An 18,104-nucleotide genomic window follows, 5' to 3' on the forward strand; every position below is an offset into this window, starting at 1 on the left:
AAGCAAAGTAGCAGAATCAACAGACCATTCGGAGTGTCAATGTTTTATAACTCGTCCATCATCTCCATACAACCGAGCCCAAACACTGCCTTCCATCTGGCTGTCAAACAAATGCACCGAATTCACAACAAAATCTCATCAGCTCAATGAATACATTTGTATCAAGACACCCAGGGGGAACGTGAGGGCAATTACACAGGATATGAGTGTTCTTCTGACAAGTATTGTTTGACGTGATTGGTGAAGCACATAGAAGTACACGTAGTTTTTCTGTTGCAGAACATTAAAAATGGATTGTGGAGGGTTTGCCGGAGGGATGATATAATAAGAGAATGTTACTTGAAATGAATAAGGCAAAACAGAAATCAGCGATAACATTACTGTATGAACCTCATCTTTCATACACTGCTAGCGAGGATGTATACATTGGAGGGAAGACAAGTTCCGTAGACATTGGATATGTACATAGTGATTGATCAACGACTCAGTAACTTGTCAATTTTATACTTCCTGTGAAATGTAGACGACATACTACGCATTATGGAAATTTGCAAGAATTTGAAGAAACCCAAGGAAAACATTGTTAACATATTCCAAAACAGTATATGGGCATATCAACTTTTAGGATATTTAATTAGATAGTTGTGTGTCTAAAGGGTGATTTCAGCATCGCAATTTCTAATTTGCTTTCGAAAAGTCGAGTTGTTTGTATTCTTCACGTTGATACAAGGTCGAATATTGGCAAGTTTGATTGCAGGTTTATGAGAAGAGGCTATAACCTTAATGAAGGAAAGCTTATGATCACGAAATGGAAATCAGTATTGACAATCGTAGTGGTCAGAAAAAAATGTTGCACGAGAAATCGATTTCAATCTCCCATTAATTCATGTCTGATTACAACGTTTCATCTGACCAACGTTTGAACCGAGCGCTAATGGTACCTTGCCATCAACATTCAGACAAACAAAAAATGTGAAGCTATTAAGAAATGATAGTTCACTATATGGAAATTGAAAGCATCACGCTTATATTAACAGCCTAGGTTTAGCCTGACCTTGATGGTTTCGCTTTCTTTAAGGATAGATGATGATAAGCTGATGATGTGGAAGAGTTGGTAAGTAGTGTCATGGGTTTCAAGGTATCAAACACGTAATTATATATTTTTGCTTCAAGTGTCGACCTGTGTGTTATGGTTGTTGGTTGCTTTAGACATTTACGTAAGTTCCTGGAATAAATTTCTACAGAAAATGATGATACGATGTTATACAGCCAGTGACATACCTAATTATCATTATGAATGTATCGATCACGGCTAAATCCTGTATCTTATCTATAAAAACTCAGATTAAAAATAGCAATTAACAACAAAGGCCAAACAGTCAAAGGCGTTTATGATGGTATATGTTTACGATAAATATGATCTATGAACAATTTGTCATAGCAATGTCAACGTTTTATGATACAGAATATTCAATGAGGTATACTCTCTGTCATTCCTAAATGTTTATATAAAGGTCATTGTTTATTATAGTAAATTTACAATAATTGTCTATAACTTTGTTTTTGTCGCTTCTCAACTCTGTTGACCTTTTGATTCGTGTGTGTATATATTTCATGGTCAATGCATTCATTTAATATACTAAGTGGTTATGGTATGGCCAGATGGGTGTAATGCAAGCCACATAGTAACAAGGTGTCTATCTTGGGAATGATAAAGATCTCTTCTACAACATCTTTGTAAAGTTTTGTGACAGGGTTATCAAACTGAAGATCACAAGGAAAAAAGTGTGTCCCTCTCAATGTTGATTATATTCGAGAGGTTATGAGAACAGGCAATACTTTCCTTTCCAAATTTCTTCGATTTAATATCTATTCTTTTGAAATAGCGAAAGCATTATGACCATGTCAATCAAAAATACCGTTAAGAAGTTGAAATCAAGTACAAATACGTACTGCTTCTCATATCTAGCCTGTTCCCATCTATATGACAGATAACAGCACAGTTTCGGGAAATATAGAAGAATGAAGGTTATTTGGACATTTTTTCTCTCTCTACATTATGATCATATATAGAAATATAATGGTACCTGTGTGTTATAAAGACAGGCGTGTTTGATTCTCGTTGATAGATTAGGTACACCTTTTCACAGTTTGAGGGTTTGACTCGTTACCGTGTTTAACCTTGATTTGCATTGGGTATGCCGTCGATGAAGTCGACGATGCCTACCGTTTCAGAGTTCCTGGTCTTATTCTCCTCTTACCTTTTGGTGTTCTCTCTTCATTTTAAATTGAAATGACCAAAACATGTTAGCTTGCTTGTTTGTTTTATTCCCATATTACCAAAATATTGCACTTTTGAGAAGAAACGGATTGTACAAATGACAAGATTATGTAATAGATCTACAACTATATAGTTGGACGAATTCTAAAACCTTTATAGTCTTGGTCCTCAACTAAAATTGCTGTATTTAATAAAAATAAGAATGAAAACGTTTAAGGGTGTTATGGTTTATCCACTTACCGATTTATTTAGCCTTGTACTTCACCTGATGATAGTTCACTATTTGATTAAACAGAATCATAATTTCGAAGGTCCGCCAACCGGCAAATAGTACAATTATGTAGGTGCTGACATTGATTGAAGCGTTTCCAAACGGCAATCGAACACGAAAGTGAAAACAAATGGCAAATTGTTAAATAATATAGAATAAAGGCACGCAACTTAATCACTTATGTGGGAAATGTAGCCTAATCCAAGAAATTAAACACACATACATCGGAATAAATCAATCGGAAAAAAAAATACTTTAAAACTGAAATAATTGAAGTAATAATTTTACTAGTCTAGGTCACCGTTCTCGTTTTCCTATACATTTTGGATCCTGACACTGATTTACCTTTCGAATCACTTTTTGCTGTAGTTCAATCTAGCTAGGCTGAGCTGTTTTTTCTTTAATGATAGACGTCATCGCGAAAACATTCCAGTGTCTGAGCCGTAGCCACCTCTGTGAGCAGTCATTTCTTAACCGATTTATTGCAACTAAGCTGTGGAGAACCTCGCCATCAAAGTGATCGCGTTTCCTTTTGCGTAGATGCAAAGCTACTTAAGCCTGGTTGCTCACTTCCACTTCTTATACAAGCGGATACACGACGCCACTATAGATATTGTGTACTTAAATTTCATAGGACTAATATTTCGGGGTCAGACCTAGTTCGCCGGTATTACATTTCGCCCTGTAAACATTCTGCAGCAAACACGTCTTTACATAAGTATTATAATTCACCAAAACAACAGAGTGCTGATATAATGATAAAAAAGAATTCTAACTAAAATAGATATTTAAAGGTTTTAACAAAAAAGAGAGCCTTGAAATAGTAGAAGGAAAATAAGACCAGGCGTTTCGAGAGAGACTCGGTATCCGCGGCTTCATCCGCTACACCTGCCATGTAAATCTAGGTCATATTCTCGAAATGAGAACTAGGGTGGGGACAACCAAACCGATTGGCATCTCAACAAGCATCGAGCACGTCTTCACGTTGTGGAAGGAAATTTCCGAATGAGATGTCGACCATGTAAATTCCCAATGATTTTATGAAGTTAGGCACGCGATGTATCTGTCACTTTCTATTTTGTGTACAGATGAATTAAATTTTCTGTGTCGGGTCTGTGCCTAAGGCAACGACTAGTGTAAGGTAAAAATATTCCTCGAACATGTTGATTCTGATACAGGCAGCATAATTGAAACAAGAGTGAATGGCGATCATAGACTAAATGGGTTGATCAGTGAACTATCCCTTTATCGTATCACATGTTTCCTACAGTATATCTTCCTATTTTCAAATATACAGAGATACTGATAGTCTTAGAAACTTTTCTTGAGGAAGGGAATTCCAGACATCACCCTTGAAGATGGCACATACAAAATGTATCATGTAGGTGGTATATAACCATTTTACTGTATTTTTAACAGAGAAATATAGCAATTTATCAAACTAATAAAACTTTATTTTTAACTGCAGCAATGAGCAGTGAAATACAATAGTTTGCAGTGAAAATATAAGTTTTTCGTTTTTGACCAATCAGAGCGAGCCTTTGTATTCACCTCATTGAAACTTGCCGATTTTTCTTATCGAAGCCAATATAGATAAATGGATTATTTTGCTGTATTTCTGAAATGTTCGTCTAGATTTTGAGAAAATACTCACTAGACGATAGCTTGTAAAGCACAGATTATCCGATAACAGCAGAACACGCTTAAATTGCGTTGATAAGTCCTTTCAAAATGGTGCCGTTAAGTTGCAAATAGATGACCTGATGAATTATGTCACTGATTCCAGCACTTTTTGATACTATTTATTTTCGATGTTTAAATTTTGTTTTGAAGCATATCAAATGCAATAAAAAGAAAATTGAATGGTTTCCCGTTTCACATAAAATATATTATATCATACGTTTTTTATTATTGATATTGATTTTGCTAAATGTACTTTCTTTCCATGGATGTTGGATATTTATGGATATAAAATGGGTCTTAGACGTCTGGTTGATATGTATCTAAATCATTATCTGATGGTATTACAAGTATATCCGACTGGGTCTCATTGTATCACATACTCTTCTATTCGAGTATGCGATCACGTCACAGTTTCCTTCCTTCCTACGCTCACACATATACCGATGGTTAAGGAAGAGGGGAAAATGGAGCTGTAACATATGTTTACGATGAAATCATTCCGCTAAGTTCTGGCTGCGCTAATTGCACTTTTTATACTCCGTGTTTTATTTTTAAAATAGTTTTGGCACGCGCTCATCTGTTAAATTCGAAAATGCGCTAAAATTTGAGTGCGCCAAATAAAGGATTTTTACAGTACGTTTACAGTACGCTTACAGTATTTTTTACAGTACGTTTTCCTTTGTCTGTATCGTCCTATGTCTTAATCTAGCTGAGAGGTTAAGGTGTCCCGACACTTTAACACAAGCCATCCACCTCTGGGTTGCGAGGTCGAAACCTACGTTGGGCAGTTGCTAGGTACTGACCGTAGGCCGGTGGTTTTTCTCCGGTACTCCGGCTTTCCTCCACCTTCAAAACCTGGCACGTCCTTAAATGACCCTGGCTGTTAATAGGAAGTTAAACAAAAAAAACAAACAAACTAAACTTAATCGAACATAACAACATTATTAACGATATGATCTGTTAAGCATTTAGAATTAGGAAAGTCGATAAGTTTAGTAATAAAACGCTTACAATACAACTATATAAAACTGACCTACATTTACTTAGGTTTTTAACCATTGATATCATAGTTTGATTAAAAGGAATAGGCAATACCACAGCTGTTGCTGATTTCGGCCATGCCATATTGTCACATTGGCGAAATCAGTCATCAACTGCATGATATAGACTCTAGGATGAGTAAATATGTTATAAGAAATGCAAATCGCTGAAAGGAAGTTATCCTCAAGCGTCTGTACATTGGCCATATTTACCTCAACATCCAATTTCAGTGTTAAGGAACCAAAATTATCCTTTCTGTCATGCCTGCGATGAAATTTTAACTATCAGACAATTTATTATTGAATATTCTGATTTCAAATAGATTTGTGAACAATCCTTTATGGCATACCACTTTCGATATTTCCTCACAAAATCATCTTCCGTTTCAATTGATGTATATATATATAATGGCTGTTGTTATATTTCACTTTTGGAAACTCCTTTCTCACTTTTCGTCTTTCATTGAGAGTTAACCCTTGTGAGGAGGAATATTGGTTCTGTTCGTAAGGGGAGACAAACTTAAGCACATTAAAGTCATTCTTGCTGTTCCCTGGTTGATAGACAGCATTTACGCTGGCGATGAGGACTGCTGTCGATGTAATGTGGCATTTGTAGAATGTTTCGATACCATTCCAGGATGGCATTCCAGTGTGATGATACTATAAAAGCGTATGTAAGTGACATAATCAGAGAACGACATCCTTAAATGCCGTATAAATATTACGTTTTGATCACAATGACAGACCGAGTGTAAATTATCTGAATTTTACAAAGTTCCCAAGCATATGGATTTTTTAAATTTAAATACGTAAAATGAAACTGATTTTAAGAAAAAGAAAGCTTTGATTAGGGTCAACAATCTGGAACTTCCTCAGTTGTCATTAAAGTCTGATCAGATAAATGTATCCTTCCTCATGAGATTGAGTAAACGACAAAGTCAATGTAGGGTCCATGTTTGCATATAAAGAATGCAGATGTAAGGTTATTTACCTTCTCTTGTACAATGATATATGAAGCAACCTCTACCTTAAGTTGAAAGCATCAGAAACAAATTGAAGCACATGTAAATGTAGGAATATAAGTTAATTTATATTTGATATTTCTCTCATATCTGCTCAACAAGACTTGCAATGATGCATATATATTGTATATGGTTTGTTTCATTTTTAAACAAATCGAAAAGTCCTGTATTTTTAAAGAGGTTTTAAACTCTATTGTGACAGATTTTTTTTTTCACAGAAATTAACCTCTTTTTTAATTCAAAGGCTAGTTTCGTTAGCAAAAGCCAAAAGCTAAAAGTCACAAACTGTTTTGAACAGCAACATATATCATATTTCTGTGATCAGACTGAGTCACAATCAACAGTTAACTATTAATGTATATAACCTATGTGTGTTTACTTAGATTGTCAAATCGCCTACACGTTCCTGTTGAAATTGTCTTGAAATTGGTGTAATTGTTGCTTAGCATAGCAGCAGCATGGTTCCCAAGGAGGTCATTAGAAGATGTTCATTTATTTATTACTACTTTCCCGAACTATGGTTCGTCTCTTGTTAATGCTCATGCCTTATACATACAAGTTAACGTATCTTAAGGCTATACTTTTATCTAAATATGCAGATCAAATAAAGGAGCAAGTATATTATACAAAACCTCCAGGAATATGAAAACACATAGCCCCCTCCAATCCCCCCTTCCAAATTGGCAATATGTCTCTCCTCTCTGACTACAAACATCGAAGAGAACGATATCGAAATCGTTCCGCACTCTAACACTAGTACGAGAAAATGTATTTATTACATTGGAGATTCCTGTTCACTTAATTCAGTTAGCGTGTGGTTTATTTCTCCTTTAAGCGGATTATATTATCGTAGATTGTGACTGAGTACCTAAGTGATGTTTAAGTCCCTATTGACTTGGTATTATAGACCAGAGAACTCATGAGGTAGGCTGACCTTAGATGGATTTAATGTGTAACGTCATAGACGAATGGACCTGTTATTGTCATTCTAGCAAAGTCTTAACATTTCTTTTATTTTGACGAAGGATCATTAGAGAAGTGTTGCGTTTTGTTATGGTTACGTTGCCATATACAGCTGTTACTTTTTATTGAAGGAAATGTTTATTTTAAAACCTGATATAATATGGTGCTACCAAGTTGAAGCAATTACTAAGCCTTTCTTTTTAATATTTAATACAAATCCATTACTCATACAATATCACTTGAAGACTGCAAAATATCTCAATAGAAAATTAAGAAAAACCTCCCCTATTACTACAATTATTCGGGATTCTTCAAATATTCAATGCCAACGACAACATAATCTGCATATAACCATTAAAACCTTACTGTATATAGGGGTCAATCGTTTTATCCCTTTAAATGGATTCTGCAAAATTAACGTTTTGACGCCTCTTGAGAATTCATAAGTTAATAAGCGTGCATTCGTCACCCTTAAAATAGAGACATACATAGCACTCTATGGATAGTATACAAGATTACAAGATTAAAATGCATCAGTTTGAGTTTTTTATATGTGAAAACTACAAGCTAGAGGAATCTTTCAGTATTAAAGTGAACAAGCTTATCCAGTCATCCATAATCTGGGTGCGGCAAGGACATTGACCTTTATGTAGCAACACAAGCAGGATTTGTTTATGTCAACTATTTAATTAGGTGTATTCATTGTTATTATTTTGCTTATAGTCGACATAACAAGATAACTTAAATAGACTACGCATATAAATCTGCATGTTACAAACTAGATGTACCATTTTGAGTTTGGTCAGTATCTCTATCTGATCCAAACTGTCACAGTCCACAAAACAAACAATAATTTCAACCAATCGGATGTGCCGGATACATTCCTTCAAGTTACTTGCAAGCGCAATACGATGTTATATAAAATAAATGCTATTGATGATTTTGTAGTGAATATTATGGAATAAGATGCAGTTAAAATGGTAAGGATTATGCCATCAAATCTGTGTGTGCTCTGGTTTGATATCGAAACAGTAATGTCAGTTTGACTCATAACTGTATAATGTTGATGAAATAAGGATAACGACTTTATTCTCCTTCAAGAGAATTGGATAAAAATTACAATTTCGCTGCTTGTACATGTACAACATTGTTTATAGAAGGTATAAGCAGTTCATATTAAAACGGGCATAGTAGACGAAACACAGCTAATTGCCATCACATGTACTCCTACATTTTCTGTATGTGCTAAAGCAAAATTTGGAAATATAACATTTCTGTGAAATATATAGAGGATATTGAATGATTTCCCGTTTAATATAACATATATTTCACGAGTATGACAGAATATCGATAATTTCACGAGTGCATCTCGTTTCATGTTCAATATTGGACTTGTTTTTGGTTATATAATGACGTCGTTGTTTAATCAAATCAACAACTTGAGGAAGTTCATCATCAGTTGTGTGCGCATCAATATCAAAGATTTAAATAAAGCTTATTACATGTAAATACGAGTATTCGGTTTAATTACTATCAGATGACGTTACTGTATATGTTTGAGTCCATGTTTCACATTTGTCCATTCGTAGAAATCCTCCGAAGACCGTCTGAAAGACTCCGGTACCTAGAAGTATTTAATTACAGAAACAGATCTCATAACTGTCCGGTTTATTAGGAAGTCACTGTGAATTATTCAGCCATATCTATGATGACGACTCCCGTGATGCCTGAACCCTTGACCTTCATTTCTACAGGGGACTTAATAGCCTCGTTATCGCCTATGGCATCTTCGCACGTGTTGATATTCGAGGGTGATGTATGTTATACACTTAACACGTGGCGAGGAATGTGTTCCTTGCTGACAAACGAGCTAAATGCATCTTCTGAAATGGTCAAGTGCTAAATTATTTTGTCATACTGATCACTTAACGAAATCTGATCATCCATCTTTCTCATAGCCACGCAGAATAGAAAGTAATTTGACAATTTCAAGACTCTCTTGCGAGGTTAGATATCTCAATAAACTATAACTAAACTGATATAACCCATATATGGTTCGCAAAGTACAAACTGTTTATTTCAACGGCTGCTTAATTCAAAACAATGTATGTATTTATAAAAAATATCGATGCATGATGTTATTGTTACATTTGGCATTTGTCTTTGCTTCATGCAAAAACATATTCGTACTTGTTAACAAGAGCGGAAATGATATATTCTCACTTGTTAGCAAAAACGAAATATTACATTCTAAGCTTTTTCTATTTTTCAATTTGCACTCCTTTTCAATGGCTTTAGACGTTTAGTTTGGAAAATACAAATTAGAATCGGCTAAAATACTATACATGTATATATATTAGCCTGGTATTGTAACCAGCACAGTAACACTTCGATTGTCAAAGGACACAATATATTAGCACCTTTCAATACCAATTTAGAGACCACATTTACAGAATGTTCGTTAGCTTAGACTGAACTGATTAAGAACATTGTTTGCAGCCTATCCATCTATATATAAAGGCATAATGAAATGGCATTACACCTACAAACTATGTTGATCAGCAATGGCAGTTGTCGGTTGTTTTTATGGTTGTTATTCTTCTATGGATCATAGTCAATTTCATTGAGGAACAAAACCATAGTTTTTCTAAACTCATTATTCCTTTCATTACCTTTTATAGAAGTTATAGCACAATATCAATATCAGTATCTAGTCTATCACTGTCTAGTACTCGCATATGAAAGCACGAAATAACTAAGTGTCCAGTTGGGGCTTACAACATCAGAGGTAAAACGTCTTCGCGAAACTACGGGTAATCAGAGAAAATGTCAGAAGTCCATTAACGAGAGTCAAAAAGCTGTTCAGTACACACTGTTAATAATTCATTGGTCACTTCTGACATATTTGTCGGTGTCCTGATGTCAACTTACTAAACCAATCACGTAAAGTGATTACTTCAGGTCACAAAATAATAATACCCATGTTTTCAGGGACAATTTTAGTAATTGTCGCCAGCTGATTTGGTTGTTTAAGAATCTGACGTGTTGAGCCTGGGTGACAAACACGTGACCGGCGACACAGGGATGACTCATGGTATATCCATACTTACTTTAAATGGCTATACAGTCAGTCAGGTTTCTGTAGCAATCTTCATTTAATAGAACCATACACAGGAAATAATTTTCGTTTGAGTTGCTATTTTTTCAAGGAAATGAAATGTATTAATTTTGAATTATATGTATGGGTATATTAACCGGTTTACTGTCAGTTGAGAAATACAAAAACGCATACAATACACCAATTATTAAATTAATTTTTTTGTTTTGCCAAGTCATTTGATCATGAAAGCATATATCGCTTATACATGTTTAACCCGCAGAAGGAAATGCTTTCACATCAACAAAAACTAGTTTCATTTTATTTCATAAACGTTGCCTTTTTTTTAGCCTTTCTGATCACATCTAAGATTAAATTCTAATAGGATTTGGTTTGGTTTCTCACGTCATACTTATCAACGTTCATCTCTGAAAGGCTTATAGAGTGGTAAACACTACCCTTGTACAGTGAAGGTAACCGATGTAAACGGCTGGTGTGTTGTAGTGTTATATATTTTCAAGTTCAATCTAGGTTCAATGTTATCATACTGCTACAACACAAGGCAAAATGAACCTATCATAGTACAGTATATATAAAACAAGGCAAAATAAACAAATAATATTACAGTATCTAAAACACGAGACCAAATAAACCTATTATGGTACAGTATCTAAAACATGAGGCCGAATAATCATATAATAGTACAATATCTAAAACACAAAGCAAAATAACCTATTATAGTACGGTATCTAAAACACAAGATAAAATAAACATATTATAGTACAGTATATATAAAACACAAGGCAAGATAACTATATAATAGTAAGTATCTAAATCACAAGGCCAAATAAACCTATTATAGCACATTATCTAAAACACAAGGCAAAACAAACCTATATAATTTCTAAAACCACAATTATATATTTCTATGACATTCTTAACCATAACCGTATATGATAACACAAAAACATTTCAATAGGGGCTCTATAAGCATATAAAAATGTCACACAAGCTGGTAATCTGCTTAGTATGATCTTATATCATGAAACGAAAAAAGCTCGACAGGCAAAGTGCTGAATCCTCATGGAGAACCAGGCGAAATCCAGTAACCAGAATGTATGTGTGATAATAAAAACATAATATCTTGAACCTAAAAGGACCAAAACGAACATGTGCAGTATGAGACCCGGATGTAATACACAACGGCATTGTGATATTCTGACTTCCAATTTCATTGCGGGCCAATTTCAATTTTTGTTGTAGTCTGTTGGTATATTTTCCACAGTGACCGTAAAAGAAGTATGAATACACGTTTCTATAAAGCTGCGATCTTGGGTGAACCCTTCTTATAATTATATTAGGTTTTATTTCTGTTGCTGTTACCTTTCACTGTGTTTTAAGGGCACTGACACTGTCCGTAACGTTATCATTACTCAGATAATTACATGGTATTTTCACAATTTCGATCGGTCCCCTAAGTAATATTAACTGGTCTCTACTCGTTATAGAACATTATAAAGCTATTTGTTTTTTTGGTTTCCCTCATTTCCTTGCTTATGGTCCTCGCCTCTTTGTTATCAACAAGAATAGATGCATTAATCGGATATCGATATTTTAATTTCCTTCCGTGATAACGTCATGGCTAGCGAGGCCTACGGAGATGGAGCACTCATTAAAGAACCAGAATGGGTATCCGTAGTTGTATTTATAGCAGTGGCCCAGGAAAAATAAGAGAGCACAAATGTGTGCTCTATGTATTGAATTAAATTAAATGTCCATATAACGATATTCAGTAACATCAACATCAGGGAACATTAAGAGTTTTGTATATACCTGTATGGAGGGGTATTTACGTTTGGGTAACTACATATTGTTTGATGCATAGTAATTATATATATTGGTAACACATGAAGTACATCATGTTACCATAGTGATGTCAGATATTGGTAACAAATATCATATATCATGTAACCATAGTGATGGCAGATATTGGTAACAAATATCATACATCATGTAACCATAGTGATGGCAGATATTGGAAACAAATGGCATACATCATGTTACCATAGTGATGTCAGATATTGGTAACAAATGACATAGATCATGTAACCATAGTGATGGTAGATATTGGTAACAAATGACTTACATCATGTAACCATAGTGATGTCAGATATTGGTAACAAATGACATAGATCATGTAACCATAGTGATGGTAGATATTGGTAACAAATGACGTACATCATGTAACCATAGTGATGTCAGATATTGGTAGCAAATGACGTACATCATGTAACCAAAGTGATGTCAGATATTGGTAACAAATATCATACATCATGTAACCATAGTGATGGTAGATATTGGTAACAAATGACGTACATCATGTAACCATAGTGATGTCAGATATTGGTAACACATACCATACATCATGTAGCCATAGTGATGGTAGATATTGGTAACAAATGACATACATCATGTAACCATAGTGATGGTAGATATTGGTAACAAATGACGTACATCATGTTACCATAGTGATGTCAGATATTTGTAACACATACCATACATCATGTAATCATAGTGATGGTAGATATTGGTAACAAATGACGTACATCATGTAACCATAGTGATGGTAGATATTGGTAACAAATGACATACAACATGTAACCGTAGTGATGGTAGATATTGGTAACAAATGACATACATCATGTAACCATAGTGATTGTAGATATTGGTAACAAATGACGTAGGTCATGTAACCATAGTGATGGTAGATATTGGTAACAAATGACTTACATCATGTAATCATAGTGATGGTAGATATTGGTAACAAATGACTTACATCATGTAACCATAGTGATGGTAGATATTGGTAACAAATGTTTTACATCACCCCATTTACTATTGAATAATATCCATACCATGTCATTCGTTTCCAGACATTACCGCGGACACAACAGAACGGTCATTAAAACATTTTACAAACATTTTAAACAATAATACATATCCAAAGCCGTTGAACAGGTTTATTGTAAATACTGAAGTTGATTTGTCTCAAAACATTTAATAGGTGCGATACAGAGCAATTAGTTTAACTATGTTTACACGTTATAAAGGTGGATGTGCAATCTGTTCACTCCTTATTGTGACAGTTAAACATATCAATGATGTCAGTAATTCCTGGAAAATACATCATAGTTACGGAATGTAACTGACTAACACGTGTTTTAAGTATAGCAGCGAGAGTCAGCAGCCAATCAGTTTTATTTTCATTGTTATACAGTATCAAGGAGATGCAGGGTAGTGTGTTAATACATCGCAATATCCCGACTATGTAGTTATTCTACAGTGCATGCTGATGGTTGCTTTTTAAATGTGTTCCACAAATTGTTAACATACATGTACATAAATATCAATTATATGTTTACGCCATGTAAATTAACATATTTCATTTGCTACTTATCCATTTTCCCCTGACTTTGATACTCAGGGAATGAGTCCCCTGTCTATCTGTCTCCCTGTCTGGAAAAGGGTTACTTGAACATCGTTGCAAAAATTCAATGAAATTCTACTTATTACCTGACTTTGTTTGTGAGTCACGACGCTGTCAAGATAACAATAGATGATGTATCGGAAGCGTATTTGGTAGAAGCATTACATGTATCACGCAATTGAAGGATTTGCAGTGTATAAAAATATGATGATCTCAATTTTCCTCAAGATTCATTTCTATTGCGCCATTGATTTTGATTATCAAAGGTGTTTATGGATGTCTTCGTTTTAATTACATGGTAAAGTGTCAAAGTGTCGGGTACGACTTGGTGCAAATGTTTTTTCAAATAAATATCTCTGGATAGGAGATCGTCAGTGTAAGATAATTTACTACACATCAAATGATGCGTAAAACAACGATACAATAGTAATACTTTACAACATGTATGACGTTAATGTCCTCTCCTTTAGACCGTCCAATAGTTTTTCAAATGTCCCCTTTTGGCTTTAGATTTGGCGTCTGCACATTTCAGGAAGGGCCTTTGTTCTGTCCCCTGGTCGAAAGTTAAAGGAGCAATGAAAAATACCTGCCAGTGCTGAGCCTCCGATTATCGACCCTTCGCTTTCCCAGCAGACATCCTTCTATTCAGCTGAAGGAAAATTTAAGTCTTGCTGATAAGGTGATCTATATTTATCTACTGTAACACTTGCTTCTCTCTAATCATATATATTATATATTGTTATATCATTCGTCTGTTGTCAGTATAATGTTTCTGCTGACAATTTAAAAGCGTCAGTCATTGGCTCAAGTTTGGAGGTATTTTATCTGGCTGGTCGGTTTGCACAGAGTTAACGTACTTGTCTTTCACCTAGGCGGCCAGGGGATTTGATTCCCGGATCGGACATGAAAAGTGAAGGCGTCACCTGCCCGACCACGTGGTTTTCTCAGAGTAATCTGATTTCCTCCCACAATAAGTCCCCTCGCGCGCTTCGTTCTTTCACTATCATCTGTGGTTGTTTATTTTTCTTTCGACATAAGATATGCACAGTTGTAAGATATTTTAAAGCAAGACATTCTGTTTCTGATTTATCCAACTTGGCGGATAAATGATATTAGAAAGATCACTTTCTGTAGTAGACATTTTGCAAAATTGATCTAGGTATTTATTGAAATGACTTCTATCCAACTTGTGTTGTTTGTGGTTTAAAATACATATATATATATTTGCTGCACGCAAACGAGGGAAATTTCATTACCGTTGTCGCCTCAAGGGTTCCGAACCGAACTTCAATTAATTAACCCTTTTTAAAGTATGGCGCATGACACTCCTGATATGCTCTAATATTGCTTTAAGACATTGTACGATGTGATGGGCTCACTAGGACATGAGATCACCAGTTGGCTTTATTTTATATATTTATGACAATACAATAGTTTATTTTTTACCCTAGTGATAAACCATCTTGGCATAGACTATGACTTATGTTATCATCCAGCGTGATGTAATGTTACAGAGATATCAAACTTCTCACTTTCAAATTGAATTGTATCATGCAAACCAAATTGATTGTTTCATACGTACATGAAGCCGCATCTGCGAGATGGCCAAAACTATGCCTTCGTAACCTTATGGTATCCCCTCCAACCGAAATCCTTTATTAATCCTTTTAGTAATCCTTTGTAACAATGTAACTTAAAGCTGATGTTTTATTATACAGTGAATCCAAATGCATTTTAACTTGGAATTATAGTCCATGTTCATGCCATCTGAAGTTCATTTCTATTACTTATTTTCACGCGGATGCTAAAGTTAACAACAGTGGAGAAGTCCAAACGAATTATCTATATGACACAAAAAGCTAAAAGTCAAATGCCCTAAACAACAATTAATCTACTAGTTTACAAACGCAATTTTGTACCAATGGTTGTGTGGTCAGTAATAGACCTCGAGCGACTTTTTCTTTCGCACTGTTTCATTTCGTTCTGGTCTCGACATGTTATGTCTAGCAACAAACAACAACCAGAAATGACACATTATCTAAAACTCATTAAGAAGTCTCGGTTGGACGTTCCTCTGTTTCCTATATACAAACTTGGTTCAGAAATAATTACTGTTTTTGGTGAATGTCATTATATTGCTTCACCAATATCGTTTTGAGACCAGTGTGCCTCCTCATAACTGGAAAAGACAGATTAAGTTAGTCATGACCTGAATATAGAAATAAACTTTTTACTTTATTTCCTAACATTCACTATGAGTACAAAATGATTGACATACTTTAATTAATTGTATTAATGACGACACCTTGATACATTTTTACAAACCAAGTAAACCTCTGACTATAGGCCTATATAAAATACATTTATTAACTGACGTTTATCGCAACATACAATATTGACAAATATAGTCTATTTCTTTTACCTTTAGACCGTTTTGATAACGACCATGGGATCATTAGAAACCTATCCATATTCACAAAGTCAGTGTCGCCATGAAGTAGCAGACGCTTAGCTGTTAGGAACATCTGGTCTCTTTGTAGTACTCAAAGATGTATTTTTATATCTTTCCTTTGTTAATACTTTGTTTTCAGTTAGCTATTTTTAAGTTATAAAATGTTGAGGTTTTGTTCCCTATATATCCATGTATATCAATGTCAAAGGAAATGTAGAAAAATGTGAACAAGCACCAAAAAGATAATCTTAATCAGAATGTTTCATTATACTGAAAAAATGACCATACGATTACTTTTATTCGATGAAGTTGAACTGATAATTTGAAATACTGCACCGAATTTTAAAAGGACCGTACAATAGACAAACAATATATCGGCACATTTCAAAAGTAATTAAGATTCCGATATAACGTACAAAGCGAAAACGACCAAAATAGTAAAAAAATCCTCCTGAATGATGATTGAATGTTTTATTACATGGCTGTTCCTGTGGACAAATCTTTAACAAAAATGCTTTTTAATATTGACATTTAAGAATTGAACGATATCATGGGTGATGAATTGAGTTGCTCTTGAAACTTTAATGAACTGCAAATAACTCTTTTAACTGATGATTATTTTGTTAAGACATAAATGAAGCAAGTTGATCAGAATTAAACACAGCAACAACTGACAAAATGGTCGTTACGTGGAGGTCAAACAACTGTCGAAAGAGCGAGTTCACGAAGTCAAAATTAAGGACATCTAGTTGAAATGGTCAAAGATCTCTGAATATGACCCTGGATCTTAGTGGGATACGTATTAAGAATTAAGATAAAACGAATCAAATCTAACATAAGAATTACTTCACTTCTGTGAGTAGAACAGATATGGATGTGAATATTATGATTTATATTGTGTTCCCTGGCCACATAAGTATGGGGCCTTTGCTGACCAATCAGTATTCGAGCATTGTTGTGAGCTAAATGAAAAAATTGGCTGACCATTAAAATTTAGTATTAAGATTTTTAGTTCACAAAAAGTTACCCGTGATTGTTTTGAAAATCTCATTGAAATGCATTTAATGTAGATCTTACAGAAAGCCCTATTCACTTCCTCCAGACCCCTGATCATCTCACACGTATGTAATTTCTGACTATTTCTGTAAAATAAAAATGTTGAGATTTTTTACCCACATAGGCCTAACGTACGCATGGATTAGGACTATAGGACCGGGTAATAAGGGCGCTTTGTGCTCTATAAATATCTCATACGCACATATTGAATTTGAAGGTTGCATTGAATCCAACTTTAGTAGAAATTGAAATATAGATCAATGTGCAACGATTTTAAAGGGTATGCAAGACATATGGAAGATGAATAGTTAGTTATTAATATTTCCGATCTTACCTCAGTGATTCAATCAGGGTTTTTTCGGGAGCTTTAGACGCGGGCCATATGTTGATGTCACCTTGACGCAAATAGAACTACATAATTAACGAAGAAATCATTACGGGCAATGACAGCTTTGTTCTTACTGACAAATAGTCTCACTTGCCTATTCCGCTAACTACATCAACCGATACCATGTGGCACCTTGACTTGATTGATTTCGTATAGATATTTGACCCTACCTAATCTTGTAAGGTTTATCCGCATTACTAGGTGAGGCGGACAGGCACCTATTGACCAAACACGTATCTTAGATACACGAGTGGTGTAAATGGTTTTCTGAATGAATATTGCAGATATCACTCAGTCTGTCAATCAGGCGAACTCGTGAAGCAATGAAGCGACACACTGATAACGCCTTGTCAATCGAACTGGA

The 18,104-nt window shown here is 34.7% G+C and overlaps 1 protein-coding gene across 1 annotated transcript in view; it reads right to left on the reverse strand.

Annotated features, from left to right (window-relative positions):
* LOC117325814 (QRFP-like peptide receptor) overlaps positions 1-18,104 on the reverse strand; it is a 58,107-nt gene that overhangs the window by 27,449 nt on the left and 12,554 nt on the right. The window lies entirely within an intron of this gene.

This window comes from Pecten maximus, chromosome 4, assembly GCF_902652985.1.
Source record: "Pecten maximus chromosome 4, xPecMax1.1, whole genome shotgun sequence".
Taxonomy (NCBI): domain Eukaryota; kingdom Metazoa; phylum Mollusca; class Bivalvia; order Pectinida; family Pectinidae; genus Pecten; species Pecten maximus.